The 14,077-nt window shown below is 39.6% G+C and overlaps 1 protein-coding gene across 1 annotated transcript in view; it reads right to left on the bottom strand.

Moving 5' to 3' along the window:
- The window catches only part of kcnh3 (potassium voltage-gated channel, subfamily H (eag-related), member 3), a 223,997-nt gene that overhangs the window by 41,362 nt on the left and 168,558 nt on the right, over window positions 1-14,077 (bottom strand). The gene's annotated exons all lie outside the window — the stretch shown is intronic.

Below are 14,077 nucleotides of genomic sequence, written 5' to 3'. Positions count from 1 at the left end.
ACAGTGGAGAGAAGGAGTGAGATTATGCTTTCGGTAAACAGGAAATAGAAACCGTTAGAGAGACCGACTAAAGTTTGCACCCCACACTTTTGTGATACTGAACTATGCACTTCTTAAATGTGCAAGACCAATAAACACACTCTTTCCCCAATACAGTGTCTACAGACCAGGGCTTCTCATCCTTTTCCACCCCAAGGCCCACTTGTGTATAGCTAAACCTGAACTCCACGTTTTAAAACACAACTTTATTTTTCTTTTTTTAAATGCTAAACCTGAAACCCTGAAAAAGATCAGATCAGCCATTCTGGGTGTCAGTTAGATGCAGAATTTGCAGGTCTGTTAAGAACATAAGACATGTTAAAAAAAAAAAAAAACATGGTTGTAGTTGTTAAAAAGGAGAAAAAAGAAAAAAAAGAATAGAAATGTGTGAGGTAGACGTGGACTGTGATTTGGTTTTCACTGAAAATATATATTTTTTAATAGAAATTATTTCTTGTAAAAAAAAAAAACATCTTTTTGAATAAGAGAAAGAGGACCGAGAAGTGGAGAAAGACAAAAGGGCCATAAAAAGGGAAAAGAGAAAAAAGAAAAAAGAAAAAGAGTTTAAGAAAAGGGATCAAAAGAGTGGAGATAAAAGGACACAGATAGAGGAAGATAAAGAAAATGAGAGAGAGAAAGAGAAAATATTTATTGCAACGTCTTTTTAGAACGAACCAAAATCGACAAGACACAAATTACCACTGGTGCAAAGTACCAGAAGCTATTTTACTGCTAATGTGCCCCCTTGTGGACAATCTTCAGTCTGCTAAACATGAGTGAGTGAGTGAGTGAGTTACAAGCGGTGTCCATGAGGTGCTTCACAAGGGCAGCACAAAATAAACTCATCACAAAATAAGTCATGTTCCTGACAGTTTAACGTTTTTAAAACGGCTATTTTCCTCTCGGTTTCGTTCGTGTTTATCTGTGGGAATCTGTGCTCCACATGAACCAGCGTTAGTTGTTTCACAGTACATTTACCTCCATGTAATCAAGTGTTCTGTGGATATTTTCCACACAGCGATTGATTGCATGGTGGCAAATGTACTGTGAAACAACTAATACTTGTTCACATGGAGTGAATCATCTGAAATGCTCTGAAAATCATCACGATTGTTATCATCATCATCATCATCATCGTCTCAGGGACACCAACAGAGGCTGTGACTCAAATTACCTGCAATAAAGATCCTTTGCGGCGTACTGAAGACGGAAGCATTGCGAGGGATGAGGGTAATCATTCTTTTTATGGATCTTTTCTAATCAAACAATGCGAGACATTTATGTTTTTGTCAGAAAATCTTAATGAAACTCAAAAACAAACAGTTTTGTGAAAGCAAACAGTTTCTATTCCAATCTCTCTCCTCACTTATAGTCACAAATGAAACAAAACAGAGAGGAAGACCAAAACACAAACAGAGAGACAGATCAACAGACAGATGGACTGACAGACAGGTGTGTAAACAACCCTTCTTGGTTGTTATAGCAACAGCCTTCCTGTGCTATTGTACTTATTTATCATGAATAATCATATGAACATGAATTCTCCTTAAATACATGAACTATTTTGAAGCCCACCTTTGCATTTTGTTACTGATTTCCTCTATTTTTGCATATTCATCAGATACTTATAAGACTAAATGCTTTGAGATCCTACAAACCAAAATATAAAAAAAAGGAGAACGGAAGGAAACACAAAACACAGTTTGCTTATAACTGGCTGCGCCACCTTCAGCAGCAACAACCACAGCCAAACGCTTCCTATACCTGGAGATGGCCTGTGTAGGAATTTTGCACCCACCCCCTTTGTTGCATAATTGTTTTAGTTGAATGGAGGGCTTTCAAGCATCAACAAGCCCATCTAAGGTCCTACCACAGCATCTCAATGGGGTTCAAGACAGGACTTTGACCACTCAGGACTCAGCTACCCCAAAATCTTTATTTAGTTTGTTTTGGCTTATAAGAAAGCAAGAGGTGGCCTTGCACTTGTGCTTTAGATTGTTATTCTTTACTCTTAAGATCACATCATAAACTGATGACAGGCTATTTTTGCCCAGCCTCTTTCTAATAGTGGAATCAAGAATGCTGACCTTATCTGAAGTGGGCAAGGCCCTTAGTTCCCTTCATGTCGAGCAAGTTTTGTTTGTGATTCTTCACTGTGTTTTGGAAAAATTTTGGTAGACTGACTTATTCTGCGAAGAGCCAAGACTACTCCAAATTTTCTCTGTCTCGGATTGCAGTTTCTTTTGAAAAGGCTTTGTAACCCTTTCCAGTAGTTCAATATCTTTCTTTCATATTTCTTCAATAATCTATGCTTCATTATCTTGTTCAAGCTTTCAGGTTTTTAGCATTGAATACAAAGCTTCTTGCATTCAAAAGATGGGCCTGAGCAATCTGCAAAAACAAAACCTGAAACCTCCACAGACTAGATGCCCATTTCAAAAGTTAAATTTAAAATCTCAACCATGCGAGTTGAAAAGTTGATCTGTCCTTCTGGCAGTGATTCGAGTCATCAGAGGTAAGATATAAATGCAAAAACCCTAAATATTTGCACGCCTGCCACGGCACTATACTTTAGCAAGGCTGCTTGACAGTTTGGGTTTTGTTTACTGCTTTTTTTCATCTTTTTGTACATTTCAGCTACCTAATTTTAATTTCTTCAACCAGTTCATCTGTCTTTGCAAGCAAAGACATCCATGTGATTGATGTCATCAAGGGTAAGTTATAACTAGAAACCCCCATTTTGTCTCAATTTAAATGGTGATGTGCTAATGTTGTAGTATGTCGTTAGTATGCTGTCGTTGTGGTGCTGCATAGGCCTTCCTTATATCACTGTGAAATCCGAAAAAATCATTGACCATCCTAATAGGGCATCTAAGTAGTGGCCTATCAAACATTTGTGCCCAGGGGCCCATAACGTGATCCAGGCTTGCCTAAACAGTGTGGAAAAAAGAAGACATGGAACCTTTAAACACTCGCACATCTCATTTACAGAAATGGGTCTTCTAAAGCAAGTGGGTCTCAATCCTAGTCCTGGAGGTGCCCCTGTCCTGCACATTTTCAGCTCAACCACTCCAAAAACTCTTCTTGACCTCTTTTTTAAAGCGTGCACAAAGAACATGAAGAGAAAGACTTAAGACATAATTATGACATTGTAAAAACAATTCTATGAGCCGTACCAGATGCCGAGAGATAAACGCTCCATTCACTCGGCAATGGACTGGGCTCTTATATAACGCTCCGCATTTCTGTCATGTTCTAATCTGACATCTTTCATTCTTTCATCTATTTGTCGAGACAGCAGGCTAATGACTTTACAATGGCTTTGCTCTCTCCTGCTCAAGTGTTTCCATCACCATAGCATCAGTTGAGACACCACATACAACTCAATGCACTTATTTAACACCTGAGAATGGCATCATTTTCTTATTTCATTTCTCTGTACAGATGCCACCTCACCGCCACTTATCTGAACACTTGGAGTCGAAGCCTGAGAGGATAATAAGGAGAATTCCCGTGGGCCGTCAGCGTTTTGGGCCTGGTACTGTAAGCTAATATATAAACTCGTGCACACAAGAACACAAACGTTCAGACAAACCATAAGTTTTACATCCAAGTCTGTAGTAATTTAGGGATTAAACCAGCACCACCAGTACCTCAACTGGTCCAACCCCAGCTTTCTGATTGTAAGTCTGAATCTTGTACACTGGAAAAAGATTAAAGCTGGAGATCCACCTTAATGCAGCAGTTGCATTCAGATGCCTGTCTGGGTGCTGACACATAACTGATGCACTATTTAAGGTGGAACAGAAACATGTATAAGAAGCTCACATCAGCCACAAGAGTGACCTGAGCTTACACAGATTGGTCACAAGCCCAGCCAATCAAATGGGAATGAGGGATAAATATTTACTAAGGTGGATTTTTTAAGATAATGGAATATGATTTGTTTTCTGTGTGTGCTGTCAATGTGTTATGGGCAACCACAATATTACACCCTCCACCATGCTCTTGGCCGTCTATCACTGCTTAGCAACTAGTGCTACCCGTCACTGCCTCAAGCCTTCGGTTCATTATCAGCATGCCAGTGTTAAGAGTTGGGGGTTGGCTGCTCTACATCATGTGACTACAGTTTGAAAACAAGTCCCATTCTGGCTCTGGTCTCTGGACTAAGAGAAGACAAGAGTACATTTACTATAAATAAGCTGCACTCGTTTAAACGGCATCATTAAAACCACATTTTAACGTAGGTTGTGTTTGTTTCGTTGTGCTCAACAGGACTGACTTCATCTATGAGGCCTCCAATGTTCTTTGGCATTATTTCAGGTAAAATAATAGCACCAAGAGACTCAGTTAGCCATTAATTTCATTACAACTTCATCCCAGAATATAAAATTAGGTATGACTTAATTCTGGGTATTCGTTTATTAGATATTTATCTTGGATTCTAACAATAGTATAACTTTATTCTGGATATTCATTCTATTAAAATTTCATTCTAAAAATGAATTTTATTAGATCTTCATTCTGGATATGAATTTTATTGTGAATTCATTTCATTAGAACTTTACTCTGGATCTTAATTTTATAAGAACTTTGTTGTGGAGATTCCTTTTATTAGGATATCCTTCTGGATATATATTTTACGAGACCTCCATTTCAGATATTAGTGTCAATTGGATTTCAGTCTGGAAACTAATTTTCTTAGAACTTCAGTCTGGATATTAATTTTATTAGAACTTGACTCCAGAACAATCATCTTATTAGAACTTCAGTAGGATATTAATTTAACTAAAACTTTGCCCTGGATATTCATTTCATTTGACCTTTGTTTTGGATATTCGTTTTATAAGAACTTCTGGATTTTAATTCGTTAAATGAATTTTATTCGAATTTAATTCCAGAATATTTATTTCATTTGACCTCGTTTCTGGATGCTAAACAAATTTTATTACAAATTTGTCTTAGGTACTCATTTCATATGATCCTCGTTCTGGATATTGATCGTATTAGAACTTCATTCTGGAAGTTCAGCTTATTGCTATTTCATTATGGGGATGATTATTTTTTGAACTTCATGCTTGAACTGAATTTTATTGGAACTTTATTGTGGATGTTAATTTTATTATAAATTCATTCTGAATATTAATTTTATTAGAACTTCATTCTGGGTGTTCTACAGGTTTTATATACAGCTCTTTTCAGGTCTTCAGTTTTTTACTATACCTACTTGTGATTTGGAGCCCGTGGAGCTAAAAACGTTTTTGTCATTTATTAAAACAAAACAAAAAATATCAATATTGCTTTTTGACACCAACACCAGTGTAGATGACATATATGCCAGTACTAGTTTGGACAGGGTAATGAAAATCCATCATACTCAGATAATAGCTAGAACATAGAGGACTGTAAAAGAAAGAGCTACAGCTTCCAGAGCACAGTGCTCTGAAGAGGAATGGGGTGATGAGTTGTGGGAGGGCGGTACAGTTGAAGCTGGATGGGATGAGTAAATGTGACAGGTGTTGCGCTGCTATGGGCAGTGGTATAATTGGTGGTGTGTGCCTGCTGGCTTCCTGTTTAGTAATAATGTGCATGTTTATATATATATATATATATATATATATATATATATATACATATACACTATGTGTTGTAGTCCATAGCCTGTTGTGAGCTAAAATTTGTGCCTGTGTGTGTGTGTGTGTGTGTGTGTGTGTGTGTGTGTGTGTGTGTGTGTGTGTGTGTTTTATGTGGGTGGTAGAGCAGCTGTCAGCTGGCTGTGACAGTAATGGCCTTCAGTGCTCAGTCTCGGTGGCAGATTTAGAATCTTTGTGGTGGTGTGTGTGGTATGTGTAGCCCTCTCAGGTGCAGCCAGGTCCCTTTCATTCCCCTTCTGGCCCCAGAGTCAGTTCCTCTGTGTTACCATCTTTATCCATCACACACTTGTTCACCACCACCTTCGCATTACACATTATGACAGCCTGTTTAGGGGTGGAGCTTCTCTCTTAGGTATAAAGCTGCTGGTGTACTTCAAACGATCAAAAACGTTAATGAAAATAAGCTCCCACCAGATACGCTGCAGTGGACCAAGTCATGCAGTAGACCAATCACAGTCAGGAGGAGGTCTCAGAGCAAATAATGTGGTGGTAAGAACCAATCACAGTTAAGTGGAGGTCTCAGAAAGAATGATGTGTTGACTAGGACCAATTACAGTCAGGGGGTGGTCTCAGAACAAATTACATGGAGAGTAGGACCAGTCTCAGGCAGGAGGAGGTCTCAGAATGAATGACATGGTGATTAGAATCACAGTCAGGGGGAGGTCAAATTACATGGAGAGTAGGACCAATCACAGTCAGGGGGAGGTCTCAGAATGAACGATGTAATGAGTAGGACCAATCACAGTCAGGGGGAGGTCTCAGAATGAACGATGTAATGAGTAGAACCAATCACAGTCAGGTGGAGGTCTCTAATGAACGATGTAATGAGTAGAACCAATCACAGTCAGGGGGAGGTCTCAGAATGAACGATGTAATGAGTAGGACCAATCACAGTCAGGGGGAGGTCTCAGAATGAACGATGTAATGAGTAGAACCAATCACAGTCAGGGGGAGGTCTCAGAATGAATGATTGTAATGAGTAGGACCAATCACAGTCAGGGGGAGGTCTCTAATGAACGATGTAATGAGTAGGACCAATCACAGTCAGGGGGAGGTCTCTAATGAACGATGTAATGAGTAGGACCAATCACAATCAGGTGGAGGTCTCACAGTGTATGACCTGGTGATGTAGACCAATAATGTATGAGTGCAAAAATGAAAAACACTAGTTTACAGGTTTCAATTAGACAGCTCCATCACGTCATTTTAAATTCATAATTAAGAAACTTAAGCAGTTACTTGGAACTGTGCAACTCAAGCCAAGATCTGGAATACCAAGAAAGATCTCCCCCATACTGCCCACATGATGTATAGAAGCCCATGGATATCATCAAACTAGAAGTGTTCTGAAGGAAGAGTGCGTGAAAGTTCCTAAAACGAGAATAAAAAGACTCCAAAAGCGTCCAAAGTTTTGTATCAGTTAACAACAAAATATGCCATTTGACAGGTGCGTCCAACTTCTGAATACAGCTGCTCATGAATGAGGCTCATGTACACAGTCGAGATGGTCGTGCGCAAACATTGCTTTTAGGATTATGCAGTGTTTTAAGTGATTTGGTTGTATGTTTATATAACTGTTGGTAATTAATGCAATCCGAAAGGTATTCAGACTACAGTGTAATTATTACATTAAACAATGGTTAGTCAGCTGGAATATAGTCAGGCTAGAGTCTGTGAGGTGTCCCCCAGGGTTTACCGGAAGGGAGCTGCTCTCTCTTTCTCTATTATTCAGTTTGATCCCAGGGGTACCAGTGCCTGATTATATTTGCATCTGCTTTTTTACTTTGTTGTTATTTGTTTGCTTGTTGTTTTTCTTTTGTGCAATGTTGTTGCCAAGTGTTAGAATTTCAGCCCTGTATAAACATCATAGTACTACTACTACTACCACTACTGCTACTGCTACTACTACTACCACTACTACTACTGCATATACATATATATATATATATATATATATATATATATATATATATATATACCAGACAGGTGATAAAGCTCAACAGTAATATAAGCAATCATGAGCATTCTATTAAAATCCTGAAAGGAAAACAGATCAAACTGAAAAGATAACTAAATTTAGCTGTCTAAAAAAGATGGAACTGAGTTCCACAGTTTAGAAGCAGAAAGAGTTTCCCCACATTTTCTATATTTTACGGAAGGTGTTTATAGAAGGTCGGTGCTTTAAGGTCATTTAGAGCTTTAAAAGTTGCTAGCAGATCTTTAAAATCTATCCTAAAATTTATAATGGAAATATATAAATGCGTGTCGTCAGCATGGCTAAGAAAACGTATAATATTTCCCACTGACATCACCTAGAGGCAACATGCACAAAGAGAAAAGGCCTTAAAACTGAACCCTGTGGTACTCCACAAGAAATGGTACATTTTTAAAACATTTGCCAGGTTATTTGAGGTTTTTACATGTAAAGGATGATTTAAAATGGCTACTATAATAAGCATGACTAAGAAACAGTATCGAATGGGGATGGCAGAAAAGGTAAATAATATACGATATGATATTTTGGGTTTAAAAATAGTATCGTTACAATAAGGCCCACATATAGATGTTAAATGATCTAATATTTATCATTACATCAATTACAAAAATTACAATAGTGAGTCCTGAGGCAAGACCAGTTGAAAACCTTCACTTTGGCCCAGGGTAGAAACAGGAGATCACCTTCAGCTTTCTAGCATAGATTTCTTTCTATGGAAAAGCTTGGTGTTTATTACACGGTACTGTTCTACAGTTACGTCACACTCATTTGCATTGTACTTTTAACTGGAAATGAAACGCAGCACAATAAGCTATATTCTTTTCTTACAGGCTCTGGGACAGAGCGGGATTTGTTTCTGGGAGATACATGATGCAGACCAGCCTACCACACACACACACACACACACACACACACACACACACACACACACACACACACATGCATAGCACTCCCTTTGTGAAATATGTGCATTTTCATCTTCATTTCTCTTATTTATTATTTATATGCTACACTGAGATAACCAAGGTGGATAAAATGACAACTGACCAAAGCTTTTGTCATAATGTGAGTTAATCCTGACAGTCAACATGATACATAAGTAACTAGTACAAGTGCCAGCTAAGTGAGATAAGGCCCCGTCAACACTGGATATGTCCTCATCCTCCTTAAGTAGCTTTTTCATTCTTGTCTTCTTGGTGGCATCTTGTGTTTTTTTGCAGTTCTTACTGCTGCCGTCCATTTTCCCCTGATTCACATCTGAAACCTGGCTGTGTCACATTTCATCTCTCTGGCTTAATTTTAGCCTCTTACTGAAATTAACATTGCACCTCTACAGATGTCTGAATGGAACTGCTGAATAGAATCTTTTAAGGTGGAACTGGAAATAAGAATATGAAGCCAACAGAAGCTCCATCTCATCTCTATCCACGGTAACGAGGGGTTACAGTGAGCTAACCAGCGTTGGACCACCTGAGTTGGGGGCATCTTTGTTTAACCCCTAAATTACTACAGATGTACACTTGGAATGCAACGTTTACAGTTTCTCTGAGCGTTCTTGTGCTTAAATGAGTGAGTTTGTGCATTAGCTCGCAGTATCATGGGCTCATTTCATGGCAAACTTTATTTTTTTAAGTAAAATAGTTGGATGTCTGTCAAAATGTGCTACTAATTGCCTGATTTAGAATTTGCTATTTTTGTGATGTCATGAAAATCCACATTTATATCGTCACTGAATCGTTTCAACACGGTAGCTGTCCTTGTAACGGGGAGCGAGGAGGCGGATGCATATGCGGAGATAAGCGAGATTTATTAAGGGCAAATCCAGGGTCATGGTCAAGACGGTCCAGGGTCATAGAGCCAACACGGATAGAATGGGGGGCAGACATGACAGACCAACAATAAACAATAAGCAGGTTCAAACACACAGTAACCAGAACAACCAACAAAGCGAACGGTTCAGACAACAATTCAAACACAGCATATAACACCAACAAAGACCAACCAACACAAGGGCCAAACACAGGGCTTAAATACACATGGAAACGAGGGACAGGTGGAAAAAAGGTGGAGACAATCAGGGGTGGAGTCATGAAACAAGGAGGCAGGACTAGAAAACCAAAACAAATGCACATGGAAGATCAAAACAAAGGGGCACATGGAGTAGTGGGAGGAGCCAACCGTGGCTGTCCTTTACATCATATGAAAGTTCCATGATGGATGGACCAATAGAAATGCTCTAAAATGACTTTAAATAAAATATTTATGTTGAGTTCAATTCAAAGTAAAGGAGGTTGGAGAGTTCCCATGTCGAAGAAACTTATTTTCAGCGATGATATATGTCTGCATGTCCGACCTACAGCAGTTTAGCTCCGCCCATTCAACTGAAGTTATAAGGAATGTTTCCAGACCGCTTTTGGAATGACGGAGCTCATTTGCATGAATGCGTTTTAAAGGAAGAGTAGCCAAAACAGCCTGTTTGATTCTAAAGGATAAAATATGAAAAAATGTGTTGTGTAAACGGATTATGACCCTTTTTGGGACACGGAAAAAGCAAGATATACTTCCCTTGACTAAACCCAAGTCAAGGCAAGTAGGAAAGGCTCTTAGTGGACTACGGCTTGGCTATTAATTCATAGTAGAAGTGTATTCATTTCCATTGGCATTCATTTACATTCATCTCTATATGCACAAAGGGTGCTTAACCTTTTATCCCTCCAATAGCATTCTGTTAGTACTGCTTATTTCACACTGCGAGTAGATGTTAAGATTTAGGCCTCGCTAAAATGGTCCGAGGCCAAGGCGTGCATGCCGCAGGGGGACGGGGAAATCAATAAATGATGCGGTCTAATGGGAAAAGCGGCTAGAAGAAATGGCGCTTTAATCGGAACAGATGTCAGAGGAAAACACGCTATAAATGCAAATGCAGCTGAATGGGACGCAGAGGTTAATAGCAGCTGCTGCTTGTTGAAGTGCTCTCGAGTGCAGGACTCAGCGTGCTGCGATGGAAAACGCTCGGTGCACGGAGAAATCAGGAATGCAGCCCAGCAGGAGGTGGTTTCCTGTGGGAATTCTAGTCCAAGAAATCAATTAGGCAGTCGGTATAAGACAAATTAGCGCTACATCACAATAAGGAACTTCGTTCCAGGTGGAGAACGCAAGGAGCTCTGCACTGGTGCGAGAGCATTTCACGCTGCTCTCTTAAAAAGGATAGTTCTTCAAGGGTACGCTGGTAAAGGCTGTGGTTCTATCGAGAACCATGAGCTCTATACAGAACCTTTTGTGATTAAATGGCTGTTTGCATGGTGGAATGGTTCGTCAGATTGACTGTTGTATGTGGTTCTACACTCTTAAAAATGATGGTTTTTCAAGGGTTCTTTAGTAAAGGCAATGGTTCTATTTAGAACCATGAATTATTTATAGAACCACCTGCATGATTCACGGTTCTTTGCATGGTGGAATGGTTTGTCAGACTGACTGTTGTATGTGGTTCTACACTCTTAAAAATGATGGCTTTTCAAGGGTTCTTTAGTAAGGCAATGGTTCCATTTAGAATCATGAGTTCTATATAGAACCACTGATCTGTGCATGGTGAAATGGCTCTTTAGATTGATTTGTGTTTATGGTTCTACACTCTTGAAAAAGATGGTTCTTCGAGGGTTTTTAGTAAAGAACAATGGTTCTATTTAGAGCCATGATATTTATTTAGAACCATTCCTAGATCCTTTGCATGATGAAATGTTTCTTTAGAATGATTGTTGTATGTGGTTCCACACTCTTAAAAATGGCTGTTCGACAAGATTCTTCAGTGAAGAAAATGGTTCTAAATAGAACCATGAACATTCAAAGAACCCTGTGCATGATAAAGGGGTTCTTTGCATCATGAAAGAGTTCTAGAAAGCACGGGAAAGGGTTCTTCTAATGTAACAAGCTTGACATCATAACAATAGAAAAACCCTTTTGGGTGCTGTATGGAAAAAAGTTCAATATAGAACCATCTACAGCACAGGCTCCGTCAATCATCAGAACCCGTTCATGATGCAAAGAAGCCTTTAATCATGCAAAGGGTGCTTTGAGTGTTCATGATTCTTATGAACAGACGCCTACAGATCAACATAGTAAAGGAGCTCATCTGTGATCCTGAGTTTAAAGCCAGTTTTTATTCAACTTAAACTTGGAACTAAGTTGTAAATAAATCTGAAACTGAAACTTTGCTTGTGTGTAAAAAGTGATTTCAGAGCCACTCGGTTCTCCCTGATGGAAACTGTTTACCTTCAGTGTTTTGTGCTTCTGATCATTTTAATAGACGTCAGCGTCACTAATTAATGACCTTCTATTAAAAGACTGGTTTACCAAGAGAGACGCTGGAGGACTTTCACCTGAAATGAGTTCATGAAGCCAGTCTGGTTATAAAAATGATAACAGGACATCAGAGCCAGAATTACTCTTTTAGTACTTTTACTTTATACTTAAGTACATTTGAAGGGAAATACTTCAGTACTTTTACTCAAGTGGAGGTCTAAAGGGAGGAGCTTCTACTTTTACTGGAGGAATATTTTACCTTGGGCGTCTCGACTTTAACTCCAGTACATGATTTGTGTACTTCGTCCACCTCTGTTGACTCGAGTGCATTTGACTTCAAAGGCAACAAGATTTTATCGTCATTGTCAACGTTTTGTCTGCTGTGTTTGTTTTACTGGACTGTTGCTGCTTCCACATTGCATGGAAGTTATCCACCCAGAATTATAGCCCATCTTGGATGGGAACAGAGAAAGGAAAGTGCATGCTTCTGCATATTAATGAGTGCAGCTGCAGGGGGCGGGAACAGTTAATGAGATTACTGAATATTCAAATGTCTCCAGGCAAGGCTGCATGACATAATACACTCCCAGAACTCTGAAGCGTAATGACCAGAAAGGGGACGACGTTACGTGTCTGAGAGTGGACAGCGTCCCATGACACTCGCTAACCATATCTGCAACCACATTAAACCATTAGCTAGAAGAGTGGTTCCCAACCCTGGTCCCTACAGGACCCCTGCCCTGCACATTTCAGTGTTTGTCCTGCTCCCAACACACCTGATCTGCTAATTAAGAAACACTTTCTGAGTTTAAATGGGGGTGTTTTGGCAGGAAAACACAAAAATGTGCAGGGCAGGTGGTCCAATCCCTTTCCGAGGAACCGAACTGTCAGAGGCTTGATTGATCTTTAGAACTTTTCATGATGCAAAGAACCCTGTAATCATGCAAAGGGTTCTGTGAGTGTTCACGGTTCCATATAGAAACATCTAGAGCACATTCTCCATCAATGTTAAGAACACTTTGATCATGCAATGGGTTCTTTGTGGGTTCATGGTTCTATATACCTGATTATCATTACTGAAGAGTGTATAAAGCACCAAAAGTTCTTTTTGTTAGTATGTCAAGCTTGTAACAATAACCAAACCCTTTTTTGTGCTATTTAGAGCCATTTTCAAAAAAGGTTCTCTACAGAACCATGTCGCTGCTGTTGGAACAAAACCTTGTATCTCCATTTTTGTCCATTTTTTAGGCATGCAAATGGTTCTTTGAGTGTTCATGGTTCTATGCAGAACCCTTGTCTTTAGTAAGAGCTTTTAAGAGAATAATCTTGAAAGTTTTTAAGATAAGTTACTATTGATGAAATAGATTTTTTTAAAAAACTGATCATCCCAAAGAAATGGGAAAAAAACAATAAAGCATAGTAGGCCCCCTTTACGGCCATTGCTGTGGTGTTCCAGGTGGTTGCTAGGATGCTGTAAGGCCATTGCTATGGTATCCTGGATGCTTGTTAAGGTGTTATTAGGCCATTGCTGTGGTGTTCCAGGTGGTTGCCATGATGCTGGCAGGCCATTGCTATGGTATCCTGGATACTTGTTAAGGTGTTATTAGGCCATTGCTGTGGTGTTCCAGGTGGTTGCCATGATGCTGGTAGGCCATTGCTATGGTATACTGGATGCTTGCTAAGGTGTTATTAGGCCATTGCTGTGGTGTTCCAAGTGGTTGCCATGATGCTGGCAGGCCATTGCTATGGTATCCTGGATACTTGTTAAGGTGTTATTAGGCCATTGCTGTGGTGTTCCAAGTGGTTGCCATGATGCTGGTAGGCCATTGCTATGGTATCCTGGATGCTTGCCAAGGTGTTTTTAGGCCATTGCTGTTGTGTTCCAGGTGGTTGCCATGATGCTGGTAGGCCATTGCTATGGTATCCTGGATGCTTGCCAAGGTGTTTTTAGGCCATTGCTGTTGTGTTCCAGGTGGTTGCCATGATGCTGGTAGGCCATTGCTATGGTATCCTGGATGCTTGCTAAGGTGTTATTAGGCCATTGCGGTGGTGTTCCAGTCGTCAAGCCAACTTACTGAATGTATCTGTG

The sequence above is a fragment of the Pygocentrus nattereri genome, chromosome 6 (genome assembly GCF_015220715.1).
Source record: "Pygocentrus nattereri isolate fPygNat1 chromosome 6, fPygNat1.pri, whole genome shotgun sequence".
NCBI classification, from domain to species: Eukaryota; Metazoa; Chordata; class Actinopteri; order Characiformes; family Serrasalmidae; genus Pygocentrus; species Pygocentrus nattereri.
This window is presented reverse-complemented; position numbering and strand designations above follow the sequence as displayed.